We start from the raw sequence: 19,975 nt of genomic DNA on the forward strand, positions 1-19,975 counted from the left end.
GCGTGTAAATCACTGACCACAAGATTAATATAATAATTTTTTTTTAATGATGGAAAAACCCTGAACAAGCCAAAATGCTGCCAAACTCTGCCAAATTTAAAATAGGAAAGCACATTTTTAAAAGTCAATGACTCATCCATGCTGTCAACAACTGTTCCAAGTTGTGGGTGACTTCTGAAGAGTCACCCACAAGAAGAAAAATTATTTTATTTTTTTTCCTATAAAATGAATGTGGAAAAATGTAATGTATTTTGGTGTGTGAACTACAATACTAAGAGGAACAATATTACAATAGACCTTGCTAGCATGCATGCTAGCGCCATCTTTGATTTTTAATGGGATTGACAATGAGGCTGTGAGGGAAAGATTTACAGTCTCTTCAATGGGGCTGAACGGCAGTTTAACACTAGAAGAGCCGAGCATGTGGTCATCTGACCGTTGTGCTTTAAGAAAGAAAAAAATTTTTTGCACTCGATCAAATTCCAGGGCCATACTTACTTGACTTTTCCTAGATATTTGAGTTTTATCGCCGGTGCACTTACATTTTGAAAATCGAGCCAGGAAAAGCTAGTTTAAAGGTATTTTGCTTCTAATTCTATGAATCGACGGCCGCGCCATATTTATTTGTGCCGTTCAGGGCTGCAATTCTCTTTTCTCCCAGCAGATGGTGCAGGGGCTCACTGTAGTCCTCAATAAATTTGTATGTATGTATGTAGAGTCAAGTCAAGTGTTTTTTATTGTCGTTCAACCATACACAGTTAGTACAGTACACAGTGAAATGAGACAACGTTCCTCCAGGACCATAGGACAAACACAGAACCACATGAGACTACACAGACTAAATAACATACCTATATTAAGTGCACGTGCAACATGCGCAAAAAGTATGGGACGGTAGCTACAAATAATTACTAAAGATTAACAGGACAAAAGGCACAGTGAGAGACAGTGCAGCACCGACCAGTACACAGTAGTGCAAAAAGATGACAGTTTCTAAAAATGCCAAATGTAAACATAACATACTATGAGATTTCTATGTGTTCTATGGACATAGCAGTTATTAAGGTAGCAGCCATGTATAAAGTGACAATAATTAAAGTGCAACTCAGGACACATGTGTGTGTGTCAGACCAGTCTCTGAGTATTGAGGAGTCTGATGGATTGGGGGAAGAAGCTGTTACACAGTCTGGCCGTGAGGGCCCGAATGCTTTGGTACCTCTTGCCAGATGGCAGGAGGGTGAAGAGTTTGTGTGAGGGGTGTGTGGGGTGTGTGGGGTCATCCACAATGCTGGTTGCTTTACGGATGCTGTTTTTTGTAAATGTCTTTGTTGGAGGGAAGAGAGACCTTGATGATCTTCTCAGCTGTCCTCACTATCCTCTGCAGGGCTTTGCAAAACAGTGTAAGTCCCAAACCAGGCAGTGATGCAGCTGCTCAGGATGCTCTCAATAGTCCCTCTATAGAATGTAGTGAGGATGGGGGGTGGAGATGTGCTTTCCTCAGCCTTCAAAGAAAGTAGAGACGTTGCTGGGCTTTCTTGGCAATAGAGCTGGTGTTGAGGGTCCAGGTGAGGTTCTCCGCCAAGTGAACACCAGGGAATTTGGTGCTCTTGACGATCTTCACAGAGGAGCCGTCGAAGTTCAGTGGAGAGCAGTCACTCTGTTCTCTCCAAAAGTCAACAACCATCTTTTGTTTTGTCCACATTCTGAGACAGTTTGTTGGCTCTACACCAGTCCGTTAGACGCTGCACTTCCTCTCTGTATGCTGACTCGTCATTCTTGCTGATGAGACCCACCACATTCGTGTCACTGATGAACTGAATGATGTGGTTCGAGCTGTGCATTACTGCACAGTCGTGAGTCAGCAGAGTGAATAGCAGTGGACTGAGCACACAGCCCTGGGGGGCCCAGTGCTCAGTGTGGTGGTGGTGGTGGAGATGCTGCTGGAGTCTCCCAGTCAGGATGTCCAGGATCCAGTTGTAGAGTGAGGTGTCCAGGACCAGCAGGTTTCCAAACAGGTGCTGAGGAATGATTGTGTTGAATGCTGAGCTGAAGTCTATGAACAGCATTCGAACGTGTGAGTCTTTTTTATCTAGGTGGGTGAGGGCCAGATGGCGTCATCTGTTGAATGGTTGGGACGATATGCAAACTGCAGTGGGTATATTGAGGGGGGCAGCTGGGTCTTAATGTGCCTCATGACGAGCGTCTCCCAGCACTTCATGATGATGGGTGTGAGTGCGACGGGATGGTAGTCCTTGAGGCAGGACACTGAAGACTTCTTTGGCATGGGGACGACAGTGGTGGCCTTGAAGAGATGTTGAAGATGTCTGTAAGAAAATCTGCCTGCTGGTCTGCACATCCTCTGAGCACCCTGCCAGGAATGTTGTCTGGTCCAGCAGTCTTCCTTTCGTTATTCTCTCCTCCCACATCTATGCAGTCATCCGGTACAGATTAATAACCTACAAAAATAGAAAGACGCACACACAGAGAGTGAAGGTCAGTTGTCAACAATGTCAAAGACTAACCGGACTAGCTTATGCTTCTCACGCAGAAGTGCTTTTGGACACAGTGTTAAGTAAAAAATAACTTCGATTTTATATAGACATTTATAAGACACCTGCATTCGGTTATATTTGTTGTGTGTAGCTTTTTTAGTGCAAGAAAACGTTCCGTCTGAACGACCCCTTGGGGAAGCATGTTGCATTGCTATTTTGCAATGCATCCACAGCAGACAGACTAATATAATAACCCTTTTTCTCATATTAGGTGCTGGCATTAAACCATAAAAGTGACTCATGAGTCAGTCTAGAGATGGTAAACAACTTTCCAAATAAATCATGTTTCGGGCCATATAATACAAGTTGAATCAAAGTAAGATTCAGACCAAGTGTTAAAACTGTCTAAAATACAGTAAACAGACATGATTAATTGAGCTGAAGTTAAGTCTAGTTAATCTAGTTAAGTAAGAATATGTAAATCCTCCAGATGACTTTGAATGCCAGTGGTGTAAACAAAAACTGTTTCTCAGCACTTACGGTCATGTGAGTGGAATCTTCCAGCAGAGAGCTTTCACTACATCTAACGCCCTACGGGAGGCCCATTGAAACTGTACAGGCTCATTATAGGTCTATGAATATAATTAGTGGGGAGAGACCCTCATCTCAACATCACACTTACTCTCTTTGGTAGCAGCTCCTCCTGGGACAGGAAGCCCAGCTTGTGGACATTAGGGTTGTAATCTCCATACTGTGGAACCAAAATTAATACAAAATGAGCCCAATTACGATTCAATTTTGGAACATAGAATGGGAATAATGGACTCAGAGTCCAGAGTAAAAAGAAGCAATTATATCCATTGGCTTTCACTTATACTGAATTTGGTAATACATAGTTGCCTAACACATTAAAACGCTTTCAAATAAAAAGGAGATTATATACAGCTCTGTGTTTTTAAGAGGCATAATGCATAGGATAAGTAGAGAGGGATGTTGGAGAGATATCTGTAAATCCACATTTACACATTGTACTCAACTATGGAGTTGTGGTGGCGTAGTGGGCTAAAGCACATAACTGGTAATCAGAAGGTCACTGGTTCGACCCCCACAGCCACCACCATTGTGTCCTTGAGCAAGACACTCAATCCAGGTTTCTCCGGGGGGGATTGCCCCTGTAACATGTGCACTGTAAGTCGCTTTGGATGAAAGCGATACCATTGCGAAGACTAGATTTTCACATTTTCTGCAGTGGTGCATGCCCATCAAAACTCTTTGCCAGTCATAATATGGTATCTTTTTCAGTTTCCATCTCATCAACCTTCTTTTTAAAAGTATGTCTCTGCTTATGACATTTTTTTCTGCCCTTTGATTCTTCCTCCCGGTCTCTTTACACCTCTTTCTCTCTGCTCTTTCCTTCCTCAACTTCCTGCCTCTTTGAATAACACCAAACCTGCAACTGGTGGTTTAATATGGGGACAGAAATCATACAAGTTATACAGTTATACACATTTGTTAAACAGATCATTTTGGTTCTAAGATCTAACTGGATGGGTTACGTTCAAAGCCAATATCGACGCGCTTATGATCACAAGTCAATTGAATTGTATAATAATGTGTTGGCTCTATATATCTACAATTTTACCAAAAGTTTGGCTAATGAACTATATTACTTGGGGGAAGAATTCCCCATTAAGTACATATTAATTATTGTACTTATTACAAATATATTTCTCATATTACTGTTTCTGTCAGCTTAATCGACAGCATTTTTAAAATAATGTTTATTACCACAAAAAATACTTGACTTGTCCTTCGCTTATTAAAAAAAAATGCAGTTACAGTAAGGCAATGGAAGTGAACAGGAGCCAGTCCATAAACATTAAAATACACACTGTTTCAAAAGTATAGCCACAAGACGTAAACATTATATACAAGACGTATAACTTTCATGTGATGAAATTACTTATTAATCAAATCAGTGTAAAGTTATATTCAATATTACAACTTCATTTCCATTTTGGTGTAACGCCGGTAAAAACTGTGCAATTATATCTTGCTAAAATCATGTTAACGTGTATAATGTGTATGTCTTGTGGCTATATTTATAAACGATGTGTATTTTAAATGCTGTAAATTAAGCTTGTATTGAACCCAAAATATTTCTTTAAGAGGATAACGCTTAGCATTGTAGCTAACAACTTCCATTAACTATGGTAAAATCAGTGTAACACAGCCTCTTATGACTTCTTGCTTATAATTAGTGACAGACTCAAATCAAATATAGACTGGTATTTTGACATTTTGAGATTACTGTATCAGGCAATAATCATATTTGCTTGGCCGATTAACAGAAATGCAATTCATGACAGTTCAAAAATATTATAAAATACTATAAATAATTAACTGTTTTTAGGGGGAAATTTTGAACAAACAGTATAAAAAATAAATGTTCATTTAACTTCAGTACAAGTCTAATTTGCTATAATTAAATGATATTACATAATCTAAATATTAATTTCATACTGACAACCCAGCTCTCTAGATTACAGAATTGGCATCGGCCAATATTTAACAAACTGACAAAAAACATAATCATAGTATTTTGAAAATAGTATGTCAAAGGTCATTGGATGTGTACTATTTGCTGTGGATTTTCAAAGTACAAATTAAGGGAAAAGCCTTCAGAAACAATCACAGACCTTAAGCACACCAGCACAACGCTCATCGAACAGCTAAACAAACTGTCTCACCATGTGAAGCTTACAAATAGCTTTAACAAAGCAAACAAAAGCTTCAGCTGATTGCCGTCAAGCACTTAAAGCCATCTAGTGTTCCCTCTGTGTCTGACATGAGAGAGAGAGCAAGAGAGAAACACAGAAGGATTTGCACAATTTGAAATTCGCACAATTTGAGGTGTGAGCGGTTAGCCAAGGATTTTGGATAAATCGCATGTTCTTGCTGCCCCTGAGCTGTCAGTCAAGCTGACACCTTAATAAAATGCACCTCTGGCTGAGCTGAGAGTTTAATGGGATAGATGCCGACCTTGAAAGGACATCCACAGGAGACTAAGGTGATGCTCTGACATCTGCGTGTCTATCAAAATGAAACGGATTTAAAGAAAAAACATGTGTGTCAAATAGTGTGCTGACCTTGGAATGGACGGATTACGAGGCTAACAGCACCGAAACCTCAGGAGGACAGTAGCTCTCCTCCTTCATTTGTTTCACTTCAGAAATTTTGTGAACATCTATTTTGCTGTTGTTAAGTTGAATAATGTTTATCTCCATTTATATTGGCCATTAGCCATCCTGCTCTCTAGATATCAGCATCTGCAGTGGCAATTGAAAATACCACATCGGTCAACCACTAATTTTGAGGTAATGAATATAGCCAGATGCAGGTTACCGAATTTTTACAAACAATGACTTTTCCAATTATTTGTGAATACTAGGTAAGAATTTGTAAAATAATTTTGATTTAGACCGATTTGCTAATGAATCACAATTGAGAAACATTTGACCGATTTATGCAAAAGAGCAATCGGTTCATAAACCGAACATCAATGTGGCTTGCAAAAAACAAGCTCTATACAAGAGCAATATTTGGTCAATATTTTAGAGCACAGCATAATGACAAAAAAAGTATTATCACTTTAGACTTTTAAGATGACTTTTAAGATTCAAGGCTTGGAAAAGTCACGATCCATGACACGATCCAGCTATTTTCCATAACAGTTAAACCCTGCGCAGATGCGAAGACTTAAATGGAAATGAAAACAGTATGTGACAAAGGGCTCTGTGGAATCAATAAGCAATCTTATGATGTGGTTGTATGTCCCATACTGTCTTCCTACATAATACTTTTTCTCCCAATTTAGAATTCCCAATGCTCTCTAAGTCCTCATGGTAGTGTAGTGACTCACCTCAATTCGGGTGGCGGTGGAAGAATCTCAGTTGCCTCGCGTCTGAGACAGTCCATCCACGCATTTTATCACGTGGCTTGTTGAGCGCGTTAATAGAGACATAGTGCATGTGGAGGCTTCATGCTATTCTCCACAGCATCCACGCACATCTCACCACGTGCCCCACCGAGAGCTAAAACCACATTATTTACATTTACATTTATTCGTTTGGAAGACGCTTTTATCCAAAGCGACTTTCAAAAGAGGAAAACATTAAGCAAATCATCTTAAGGAGACAGTGGTACAAAAGTGCCATATTACAAAGTTTCACTAGGATCAGAATAGTATTCAAGACATATACCAGTGCAAATTATTATAATTTTTTGTTATTGCTCTTGGAAAAGATACGTTTTAAGTCGTTTTTTTGAAGACAGAGAGTGAGTCTGCTTCACGGATGGAGTTGGGATGGTCATTCCACCAACATTATGATGAAGCTGAAAGTGAAAGAGAAAGTGTTTTGGTGCCACTTTATGTTGGGCATGTTAGGCATGTTGGAGCAGACCCAGTGAATGTTCTGTATGCCAGCATCAGAGCCTTGAATTTGATACGTGCATCAACTGGCAGCCAGTGAAGAGAGACAAGGAGTGGTGTAACATGTGCTCTCTTTGATTCATTAAAGACCAGATGTGCTGATGCATTCTGGATCATTTGCAGAGGGCTAATTGTACATGCAGAGAGGCCTGCAATGAGAGTGTTACAGTAGTCCAGTCCAGCTATGACAAGTGACTGAACAAGCAGTTGTTTGGCATGTTCAGATAGGAAGGGTCTTATCTTCCTGATGTTGTAGAGTGTAAATCTACATGATCTTGCGGTCTTTGAGATGTGGTCCATGAAATGTAGTTTGTTATCAATGGTTACCCCTAGATTTCTGACCGTTTTTAAAGGCTTTACTCTAGTCGAACCCAGCTGCACGGTGATGTTGTGTTCAACAGCAGGGTTGACTGGAAAGACCAGGAGTTTAGTTTTGGCTGGATTGATTTGCAAGTGGTGTTCCTTCATCCAGGCTGAGATGTCTGCCAGGCAGGCAAAATTTAAGCAGTCACGGTGGTGTCGTTGGGCTGGAAAGACAAGTAGAGTTGTGTGTCATTGGCGTAGAAGTGGTATGAGAAACCATGTGCCTGAATGATGGGTCCCAGTGATGTAGTGAATATAGAGAAGAGAAGTGGCGCAAGCACTGATCCCTGAGGTACCCTAGTAAGTAGTTGATGTGGCTTGGTAACCTCACCTCTCCAGGCTACCTTGAATTATAGGGACCATGAGGAGGTTCCCCCATGTGACTCTACCCTCCATAGCAACTGGGCCAATTTGGTTGCTTAAGAAACCTGGCTAGAGTAACTCAGCATGCCCTGTATTTGAACTCGCGACTCCAGCATCTTTAACTGTGGGGTGGTGGTGGTGTAGTGGTCTAATGCACATAACTGGTAAACTGGTAATCAGAAGGTTGCTGGTTCGATCCCCACAGTCACCACCTTGTCCTTGAGCAAGGCACTTAACTCCAGGTTGCTCCGGGGGGATTGTCCCTGTAATAACTGCACTGTAAGTCACTTTGGATAAAAGCGTCTGCCAAATGCATAAATGTAAATGTAAAATGTAACTGAGCTACCCAGGCCCCCCTTGTCTTCCTACATAATTAAAATAATGAAGGTTTCCACCACCAGCGAAAGATGTAATATTAGTGAACTGGGATTCAAAATATCACTAAAGCCATGTCCATACTAATCCGTATTTGGTTGAAAACTCATTACTTCAGAGTGTTTTCAAAAGTCTCTTTTTAATGGAGCAAAACACAGTTTGAGTGTGAATGAGAGATGTAAACCTCAATGCAATATCAAAGTGCAAAATCAACACATTTTTCACCAAAAACGTTTTAGTGTGGACATGGTCTAAGAATCCCACTATAAGGACCTCTTTCTGACATAGCAAAACAGATCAGCAACAAATTAACTTTCAATCCTACAACCTTTAATACTTCATAGAGTACTAACTATGGCAGATACATTTTGAATATATGGACTGAGCATTGCTTTTATTAAAGCTATCTTGGTCACAACTAGCCATTAGTTAACCTGCAGAGCTTGTATCCTTCCAGCTCTATGGACTGCAAAGCCCAGACATCATTTGTGACTGAAGATAGAAATGAAAGGCAGAACATTTCATTTTAAAGAACTTATGAAACAGCAGATGGCTCAGAGTTTGAGGAAACACATTAGTTGCCGGAGGGTTGTTGAGTTGAATCCTAAATGGGGATGTGGGGGAAAACAGGTGACCTGAAAACTTCTGCTCAGAATCCTAGCGTAGACTATTAAATCTGGCTGAAATCATTACATAACTGTTTGTAACAATGTAATTCTTGTGTCCATAATCTAGACTGAAAGAATGAATAAATTAAACTAGATTTGCATTTCCTGTAAATTCTACTGCCTGTAAGGCAACAAGTTTATCTTAATTTTATTCTTATTTTAATATGACTCTTTTAAGGTTTAGGCTTTGGTTAAATGACCATGCATGTAGCACACCAGAACTGCTTGGCAATATAAAGGCAGCAATTGAGGTTTAAATAGATGGGGAAAAAAAGACCAATCACATTTCAGCATGCAAACAAATGCAAGACCAACTGCACTTCAGTATGAAAATGTCAATGACATCATCGCTGTGTGTTTTGAATTGCTATCAAATCCAAGAAAGATTTTCACATTTTAAAGTGTAGTTTATATAGAAATGTAAGGCTAAAATGATCTGCAAAACAAAGTTTAAATGGAGTTTACACTTGACGTGGTTTGAGCTGAATTAATTGTAAAAACTTCACTCTAATTAAAAATCAAGCATAGCGTTAGTGCAGGCAGGTCACATTGGCCAAGCTTCCAATCAGCTGATCATGTTGTCTACCAATTCAGGCTCCAATCAAAGTGGCCCTCCCTTCATTTACTCTCACAGCTACCTTTCTATTGTATGGATGCAATCTGCACTTAACACACTCCTCTATCCCCAGCACCACATCACGTATAACAGCTTTGCATTTAGTTATCTTCATCTGTCCTGTTATTCAGTGCTCTTTGTAGTTCCAGACTGTCAAACAATTGTAAGTCTATTGTCAATGTGTTTGCAGCTTGTTCTTGATTTAGGATCTATTTAATCTATATTACGCAAGGATCAATTGTTGCCGGGGCAGCTGTGGCTCAGTTGGTAGAGTGGGTTGGCCACTAATCGCAGGATTGGTGGTTTGAATCCCAGCCCACATGACTCCACATGCCAAAGTGTCCTTGGGCAAGACACTGAACCCCAAGTTGCTCCCAATGGCAGGCTAGCTCTGAATGTGTGTAGTGAATGGGTGAATGTGTCACAGTGTAAAGCGCTTTGAATACTGTTAAGGTTAAAAAGGTGCTATTTAAGTGCAGACCATTTACCAAAACTGCAATTCTCCTGTTACCACGTGGGGGTTATTCGCTGCCCTCCTAGCTCCATACGTGTATGCCCAGAACCACAACACCACAAATGTGAAGGCTAACATACAGCTATGCAGAGAAGGGCTGCACAACAAAAAACATAATTATTGATTATTGTCCTTGATATTATAATTGCAATTTATTTTGATTAATAGTATTTATATTCAAATACTTTTTAATGTGTGTCATGTTTATATCGGCTATACATCCAAAAACATATGTGTTACTGAAATAGTTTTATGTGTTAGTAAAATCACGACAGTGCGTAAAGAGTAGCATTTGCATTGAACATTTTAGCAGAATGAAAAACAAATCCATTAAAACTTTTTATCAATTAGTCACAAAAAGTGAGCGTATATTTGATAGGTTACAATGAACACCATGGGAGTAGAACTAAATGGAATTCTATAATTGACACTTTTTATGATTTGTTAGTTGAGGCCGCTGTAATTGTAATATCAATATTTGATTTGATTAATAGTGCAGCCCTAATGTGGAGCAGTATTTTGGATCAATGAGAATACACTGTGAATGGGGCTACCCAGTATGACGGTACAAAAATACAATCCAAGCAATTCACCAAAATGTCTGGTAAGTAGGCCTACATGCTGCAATTGATACACTAATGAATGAATCCATAAAATTAAATCAAACCCTGAGTTCAAAGTAGACCCCTGAACTTGATGAACAAAATAATTATTCTTTGGGTAACACAAAAAGCTGTTTGTGTATACAACTCATAAATGCATATTTGCATTAACATTAAAAGGTGAAGTATTCAATTGCCAGTCATGTTCCTGTGTCAAATTACGATGATGAAATATTGAACCTTAGCCAAATGAGTAGTAGCTAAAAGCTATGTGTATGCTAATGCAAGTTAAGAAAATGAATGCCAGTAAACTTAACGACAATAAACAGTAAAACGTTTAATGACAAGGCCACAAGTACCGCAAGGTTGAACGCATGAAAAAACAATTAGAAACAATCAATTGTCCCTCTTTAAAGTTAACATATTGACTCTGTTCCAAACCTGAATGACTTTCTTCTATGGAGCACAAAAGATGATGTTTCCTCAGTCAACATTCAATTTCATTGCATTTTGTTTCGTACAAATAAAATGAATGGTGACTAAGGCTAAAGTTCACCTCCGTTATGGTTCGGAGAGAAAATGATGCCAGGAATATTTTTGTTTTGGGTGAACTATCCCTTGAAGTTTTACTTTACATTTTATTATCAGCCTGAAAATCTTCACACAAAAAAATCTGACAAGCATTGTGTCAGTGACTGGTCAAAGAGGTGCAGGCTATTACAGCCAGCTTTTTCAGTCTGCTTTACAAATGTCACAGCACTTTAAAAGCACAGCTTGGGAAGGGTGGCGGTTCCTGATAAGACCTCATCCAGGAGAGAAGTTTTAACAGTATCTGCACGCCCAAACATATGGCTCTATCCCAACCTACAGATAAATGGAGGGCAGAGGTAAGAGAGAACAGACTCACAACCCTCCAATCTCTCCCAAGACTTCATTAGCATCTTTCGAGAGTTCATTACATTCTATTGCAGAGCGCATTGCCATTCTGAAGCAGCAGCTTGTGGGTCTACCTCCCATTACGTGCAAGATAAGCTACTTACATTTCTCAGGGAATTTGTATCTTCATTGCATGCCCTCTGCAATGCATTAAAGACGTCAGATAATACAAGAACTGTAAATTAAAAGGGCAAATAGCCACAATGTAACATTAAGTAACATATTGTGGCCACAATTCTTAAGTCATATAGGAACAGTCAGTGAAACTGAGCTGAAAAGAGTTGTTGTTATGGGTGTTTTTTTGTGGGGCTTTACAAAGAGTCACTATGAACTATCGTGTTATGGAAAAGATTACGATTCTTATAAAATCTCCTTTCATATTTCATTTAAGAAATAGAACACTAGCCTGGTTCCAGGAGAAAAAAAAATTCCAATGACAATGTTGATTTTCAAGAAAAATAACCACAAGATCTGAGGTTGTTAATTGAAGGTATATGTTTCTGTTGAAGCCAGCAGTCTGTGTTATTTCAACACCTGGAGAGGTGTGGTATCAAATAATTGCATTTAATATTGGAATGTGTGCCAATTAACTATGAGAATCATCAAAGAAACGGAGCACACCAAAACAGCTCTGCAGAGACCGTCATTGATGCAAACTATTTATACCTTTGTACAATGCACTCATAAAGTATTCAGACCTCTTAATTTTTTCACATTTTGTTATGTTGCAGCCTTATGCTAAAATGCTTCAAATTATTTCACATAAATCTACATTCCATACCCCATAATCACAAAGCAAAAACCAGATTTATCAAAAAGAAAAAACTGAAATACCACTGTAACAGGGTTTAAAATGGGCAAGGAGGTGGCGGGAACCGGCTGAACAGTCAAGGTAACATTTAGTTTAAACAAAAAGACACAAATACATACACGGAAACTGCATGTGGCTATCTGTCTCTCTCTCTCTCTTGAACTGCCGCAACTGGCTGCCTTTATCCCTCTCCTCAGCTGATTAGCCCGATTGGGGGCTGGCTGTGCCTAGTCACAGCCCGGCCCCTCCCTCCTCCTCATCACAACCACAGTGACATAAGTATTCAGACCCTTAACGCATTACTTAGTTGAAGCACCTTTGGCAGTGAATACAGCCTCAAATATTTTTGGGTATGATGCAACAATATTTGCACACCAAGATTTGTAATTTTTGTTTAGTTTTTTTGCCATTCTTCTCAGCAGATCCTATCAAGCTCAGGTTGGATGGGGACCGTCAGTGGAGAGCCATTTCCAGGTCTCTCCAGAGATGTTTGATTAAGTTCAAGTCCAGGCTGGGCCACTTAAGGACATTCACAGTTATCCCTAAGCCACTCTTGCATTGTCTTGGCTGTATGCTTAGGGTAATTGTCCTGTTGGAAGGTCAACCTTCAGCCCAGTCTGAGGTCCTTAGCGCTCTGGACCAGGTTTTCATTAAGTATATCTCTGTATGTGTCTGTATGTTCTCTGTATATTAACCCTGACCAGTCCCCCAGTTCCTGCCACTGAAAAACACCACCACAGCATTATGCTACCACCACCATGCTTCACTGTTGGGATGGTATTGTGCAGGTGATGAGCAGTGCCTTGTTTCCTCCAGACATGATTTACATTTACATTTATGCATTTGGCAGACGCTTTTATCCAAAGCGACTTACAGTGCACTTATTACAGGGACAATCCCCCGGAGCAACCTGGAGTTATGTGCCTTGCTCAAGGACACAATGGTGGTGGCTGTGGGGACCGAACCAGTGACCTTCTGATTAACAGTTATGCGCTTCAGCCCACTACACCACCACCACTCAAACATGATGCTTGGAATTGAGGCTAGACAGTTCAATCTTCGTTTCATCAGACCAGATAATCTTGTTTCTCCTTTTGGTGCTTTTTTGCAGATTCCAAGCAGGCTTTCATGTGTCTTACACTGAGGAGAGGCTTCCGTCTGGCCACTCTGCCATAAAGCTCAGATCGGTGGAGCGTTGCAGTGATGGTTGTCCTTCTGCAAGTTTCTCCCATCTTCACACATGAACTCTGGAACTCAACAAGAGTGCTCCCCCCAATTGCAGGGGGGCCAGCTCTAGGAAGAGTCCTGGTTGTCCCAAACTTCTTCAATTTAAAAATTATGGAGGCCACTGTGTTCTTGGGAACCTTCAATGCAGCTGAAATGTTTTTGTAGCCTTCCCCAGATCTGTGATATGACACAATCCTGATTCTGAGCTCTGCAGGCAGTTCCTTTTACCTCAAGGCTTGGTTTTTGACCTTAGGCAGGTGTGTGCCTTTCCAAATCATGTCCAATCAATTGATTTTGCAGGTGCATCAACAGGGATTCCCTTGATATGAGACTTCCGGGGAGTGGATGACATGTGCGATTAAACTGGGCTTCCTTCGATATCATCCCGCATAACAAACCTTATGAGACCCATTTGAACTCTACATGAGAATTTTCTGTTTTAAAATGCCATTGAGCAATTTAATTCACTTTTCACATCTAAACATCAACACCCTTAATAATCACTGTGTAAACTGTAACAGAATGTTTCATTTCAACTGTGGTTTTTACTCTGTTTTTAGGCTATTATCTTTTCATAACAAAAAGACTAACTAAAGACTTTTCATAAGACTAACTACCTACCACTGTAATGAAGAGCCATCCATGTTCTTACCTGTAATTATGGCATTACAAATGCATCTGTTAAACGATAACATAAGGTAAACATTAGGGCAACTGATTGTAGAATAAAAGTCTGGACCTTTATAAAATTATGAAAAAAGTAATGTGAAATATTTTGATCAATTTCCTGTCCTAATGATGTTTGAGATTATGAAACAAACTGGACTGGTTAGCCTTCAGATTTTCCAAGAATCACAATGATTCCCAAATCATTAAGTGTCTGATAAAAGGAAAACAATATCTGTTATGGTTCATAATTTCATAAAATTATAATTTTTTACTATGGAAGCACAGTCCCAAATCAGTACAGTGGTTTACTCATGAATATATAATTATCCCCATAGAAATAAGGTGTTTCATGTAAGTCAGTTTAATTTCACAGCAAATTGAATTTAATTCAGAAGTTTCTAGATGCTCGGATGATCGAAAATAACTTGTATTCATCACAAACATAAATTGCAACTACATATCTTAAATATTAATTGCAATTATGTATATATAAAAAAAATACTGAATCACGTATGTGGCTGCACATACCAGGACATCAACAGTCACAATATGCATATTTTCCCCACAACAACTGTTTTATCATCAATAACCAACATGTCACTAATTTAGTGATTAGTGAAAAAAATGTATCAATTGTCACACATTATACATACATTTCTGCATATACATGGTGAAATTATTTATTTTTCACATATCCCAGCTAAGCTGGGGTCAGAGTGCAGTGTCAGCCATGATACAGCGCCCCTGGAGCAGATAGGTTCAAGGGCCTTGCTCACGGGCCCAACACTGGTGTCTTGGTGGTGTTGGGGCTTGAACCCCTGACCTTCTGGTCAGTAACCCAGAGCCTTAACCGCTGAGCCACCACTGCTCACAAAAATTGATGGATGAATGAATGGATGGATGGGTGGGTGGATGGATGGATGGATAAATGGATGGATGGATAAATGGATTATGGGAGTGGGAGTGTGTGGGTCAGGTTTTCCTTGAACCACACACACACACACACACACACACACACACACACACACACACACACTAGGGGCGGGAAAATGCATTGTGGTTCATTGATCTATCAAAGAAAATTCGATGCATCGATTACTAAATTTAAGAATAGATTATCATTATATATTAATTCCCAATGTGTCTGTCTCATATTACACGAAATTTCTCGCAACAGACACGGAGCAGTGGACATGAGATTAAAGAGAATGAAAGAGCACTTTAAAATAAAGAGAGTTTACTCTAAGGATTAACCTACTGGTGAAGGATACATATGATGTTACCATGGAATTTGGCTAAAACAAGGTATTTCTCATGTACGGGCTTGACTAGCCACCTGCGCCACTCTCCCTATCCTAAAATGAATAGGGAACTCACATTTACCACATCCCTTGTCATCGCCTTTACATGTTACTAATACGCAGTTTTTCATTCTATGACCCTGCTCGATTAAAACCTGGATCGCATCTGCCTGCACATGACATTTCATCTGTAATTACTGGTTTCTGATTTCCGATTTCACGATGCATTGCAATTGTCAGAATCATAATCTAATCATTGTCAGATTGAATTGTCACACCCCTAACACACACACACACACACTTTCCCATTTCCCCCATTTGTTTCCATGGACTCCGAACGTTTTTTATATTGAGCTATAATATTGTGACAATTTACATATGAATGTGGATTTATTTGCATGTGTTTGCTTTGGGTGAGTGTGGGTCCGGTACAGCCCCACACAAACACACACACACACACACACAAACACATTTGTTCCCATCATGGTCGATATATCATACTGATATTGGTTTCTATTTTATTCAAACAGTTCTAGGCTATGGAGGCATTTGTATAATGTTTTGACACTGCATTACAATTTAAAAATTCAAGTTCTCTAGCAAAGTACAGCTTTTGCAAAAGTCTTTATATGACTTTCTTTGTTACTATTTTTATAGCATCATATCATGTCATGAAGTTTCAAACCAAAAAGTTAAAGGTAAGTTGAGCAAATCCAGAACTGCATTAAAGGCATAAAACATCTTGTTTATATGCTTATAATTCAATTTAAATCAATATTTTAATTTTGTTTTCACCGTTTTAAATATTTTTTAATGACTATTATGTTTCATGGGAGTGTTGTTTTGGTCCTCATGAAAGTCTTTTTTGTCCGGGTTTTAAAATAATGTTTTGCTTCATCTCAAAGTTTGTAGTAGTGTGATTCACCTCAAAGCTGGTTGGTTTAGTTAATGTCTTAGAACTCTAATGAAATCCCTATGGGGAAAAAAACAAATGGGAAAAAAGACTTTAGGAACCAAGAGAGCTAAAAAAAAAAATGTGGTGGGTACTGTTCTGCTCAATATCACTATAAAGATTTTGAACAATATGAGAGTGAAAAAATAATTAATTAATTTGCATTTGAGGGAATCATACCTTTAATTTGTTTAAAACGGGTGCTTATTTACCACTAAATGCTAAGCCACTTATCTGCTCAATGATTAAATGATAAAAAATGTGTTCATAATCAAGGTGTTTATACCTTGACAAGTTCTTATTGCTGAGAAAGAATGCATCATGGCAGGAAGCTGTTTAACAGAGGTAGGTATTTCCCTGGGCTTATAGAACTTGATATGGAGCACACTGATTCCACATGGCTAAACACAATCACACTGAACAATGGATGAGAGCGCTGAACCTGCAGACAGCACAGCCCACAGACCCAGTCTGATAAAAGACGGCACGGAGAAACCGAGTACATGGGCCTCAATTCTGCTGCCAACTCCATTAAAATGAAACGGCTTTAAGTTCGGGTCAACAACACATAGTCGCCTGCTGTTGTGAACGAACAATACTTACAGTCCAACTAGATTCATTAAACAAAAAATTTTTTTAGAAATGAAATGACCAACAAAAATATTTTCTATGTATCAATGAGTTATTGTATCCTTAAAAGGAAGGTGGTAGCCGTATTTAAAGAGATAAATGGTTAGTTCACCCCAAAAAAAAAAATTCTCTCATCATTTACCAGGTGTGTATGAATTTTTTTCTTTTTTACCAGAAAACTTAAAAAAAAACATAATAAAAAAATAGAAAATATCTTAGCTCAGTAGGTCCTTAAAATGCAAGTGGATGGTGATCTGACGTTTGAAGCTTCAAAAAGAACAGATAGTCAGCGTAAACGTCATCCATACGACTAATACGGCAAAAAATATAAATATTAAAGTACTTTTTAAACTCTAAATGATCATTTCCGGTCAGCAGTGGTACAGGCACGTGAGACTCATGAGAACTGATGCATGTGTGTAGCACACGGGAGAGCAGCGTTGTTTACTAGTGAATAGAAGGAACGCAGTACAGAAGCTTTATTGGTTTTGGTATAGATCTGTATTTTTATCGGTTTCTTTATTCACAATGGTGCATTTGTGTGCTTATCCTGGATGTCTCAACCGAGAAGAGAACGTGAGATTACGTCCGAAACATGTCAATAAGAATTCGTCACACCAGAAGCCGCGTGAACTCAGCGCTCTCATGTAGCTTACCTGAAGACATGGTTTATAGTTAAAAAGTAGTTAAATATTTATCTTTTTCACACTAAAAGCGATTGTATTGCTTTAGAAAACATTCATTTTACAGCTGGAGTCGTATGGATGACGTTTATGCTGACTGTCTGTGAATTTGAGCTTCAAAAGTCTGATCACCATCCACTTGCATTTTAAGGACCTACTGAGCAGAGATACTGTATTTTTCTATTTTTCTTCAAATATGTTCTGCTGAAGAAAGAAAGTCATACACATCTGGGATATCATGAGAGTGAGGGAATAAGAAAATTGTTGTTTTTGGGTGAACTTTCCCTTTAAGGTTAGGGTCTACTCTGTTTTCATGTGTGCCATTATGTCTCACACAGTTGAATACTCAGCCTTTCAATGTATATTGAAAGCCAGTACGGATGCGTTTGACGCATGCCCACAAAAACTGTTTTGTGATACTCTATTTGCACAGTCAATGGCAGAGGCATACACCGACAAGGTCTAGAAAACCTGGGCTGCACATGGACAGTCCACACATACTATGCTGATGTTGAAATTTGCCCCATGTGCACAAGACATGCGGAAAACCAAAATACTTTGGCGTTTAGACTGATAAGACAAAGGTAACAGGTTCAATTATAGGCAGAGCTACTGAGATAGTCTATCATCATTGGCTTCTTGAGTAAGACATTGGGTTTTTCAAAAAGACAGTCCCTATAAGTGAAGCTGCTGTAAGTGATTTTTATTTTTGGCATACAAACAAATTCTCTCTTCAACCTGATATCACTGAAATGGGTGTCCTCAGAAATTCCACGTATATTTGTAACAGCCCTCTGCGCTGTAAACGGCAAAAACGAATCTGACCACAGCCCCTGCATGTTAGCAAATCAGAAAACTGATCTGCCAATGGGGTGAGTTTGGGACAGGACATCCTGTTTGATTTCTTACAATGGAGTTATTGCAGCATACACTATGGGTCTGTTACAATGCCTCTCTGCCTACACAGGCAGTTGCCTTCTATGGCAGCATCCTAACTGAAATAAAATTATATTAATAACCAATTTTCCCACTTCGTCCACCATCTTGGTTTTGTTTTCACCAAGCTCATCACAGTGCATTCTGAGATAGGGGAGGCAGCGTATTCAAGGCACCTATTCTTCTGGAGCAGCCTTCTCATCAGGACAGGAGTGCACCTATGAAGCCTTAAAATGCTTCTCCTAGAGGCAGCTCACTATAACTCTCTAATGTTTGCTTTTTAATTACATAATTTTGGCCATATAAAGATTGCTTTGTTGTACTTGATTAAGACAAGATGGTTAAGACTGTCTGTGCACAGTGCACATGTTAGACTCTTGAGTTGGACCTCTTCTCCCCATCCTTTCCTGACCCCTTCTCTACTCTCCTTTCAGTAAAAGTGGCCAAATGCCAAATCATTGAGTTAAGTCCAGCTAAACCCACCAAAGCCAGTGACTCACCCAGGGCCGGTGTTATGATTTTCATGGCCCTAGGCAAGCATTCCCCCCTCCAGCCATCCACCAGCCGTTTTTGGGATTTAGAGGCCCCCTCCACTCAAAATACGGTGGCCATTGCAAACTCTGCCGTTAGATAGCGCCAGCTCTGGACTCACCTGTTGGAAGAACAGGTTACGACGTTATGTACCAACTCCTCCTCAGCATTCTCTAGGTAAATCTTGGCCAGAAAATGAAACACAATAGGCTCTTCTTTGAGCATATCATGATCCAAAACCTATTAAACAGCAACAGCTGTGCAGTACATTTCAATTAATGTAAATTGCTATTTTTTAATATTATTTTATACACTTTAAAAAAACAGGACTAAAAAGGTACCATGGTACAACAAGGTTTTTTTTAGGACATTTAAAATGGTAATACCATGTATTTGGACATTGGTCATACACACAATGGTATTCTTGGAAGTACCTTAGAGTAACATGTAATGAACATTAGGGTACATACTATTTAGGGAAATCATTCAGTAGTACCATATTATTACCACCTGAAACTATAACTGTACCATGATTCAACCACAATTATTTTCTCTGAGGTTTGTTTTAATATATATAATCATTACATTTTGGTTAAAGCAATTACAAATGTTTTTAAATGCCCCCGACTATCTTCAAAAGCAATAAAGTTTATGATAAGTGAAAATACCCTCATCCATTTTCAGCCATGCCACTGTGTCTTTGAGGTCATAACGTAGACCAAAGAACCAGGTCTCTCTGAGTGCCCGTGTCCTGCTAACCAATTCAAACAGATCCTTCCCTTTCCACTTCAGCTGCCCAAATGAGATGAAAAAG

The 19,975-nt window shown here is 39.2% G+C and overlaps 1 pseudogene; it reads right to left on the reverse strand.

Annotated features, from left to right (window-relative positions):
• Positions 1–19,975, reverse strand: part of LOC127637092 (merlin-like) — a 37,997-nt pseudogene that overhangs the window by 12,576 nt on the left and 5,446 nt on the right.

Source organism: Xyrauchen texanus, chromosome 4 (assembly GCF_025860055.1).
Source record: "Xyrauchen texanus isolate HMW12.3.18 chromosome 4, RBS_HiC_50CHRs, whole genome shotgun sequence".
NCBI classification, from domain to species: Eukaryota; Metazoa; Chordata; class Actinopteri; order Cypriniformes; family Catostomidae; genus Xyrauchen; species Xyrauchen texanus.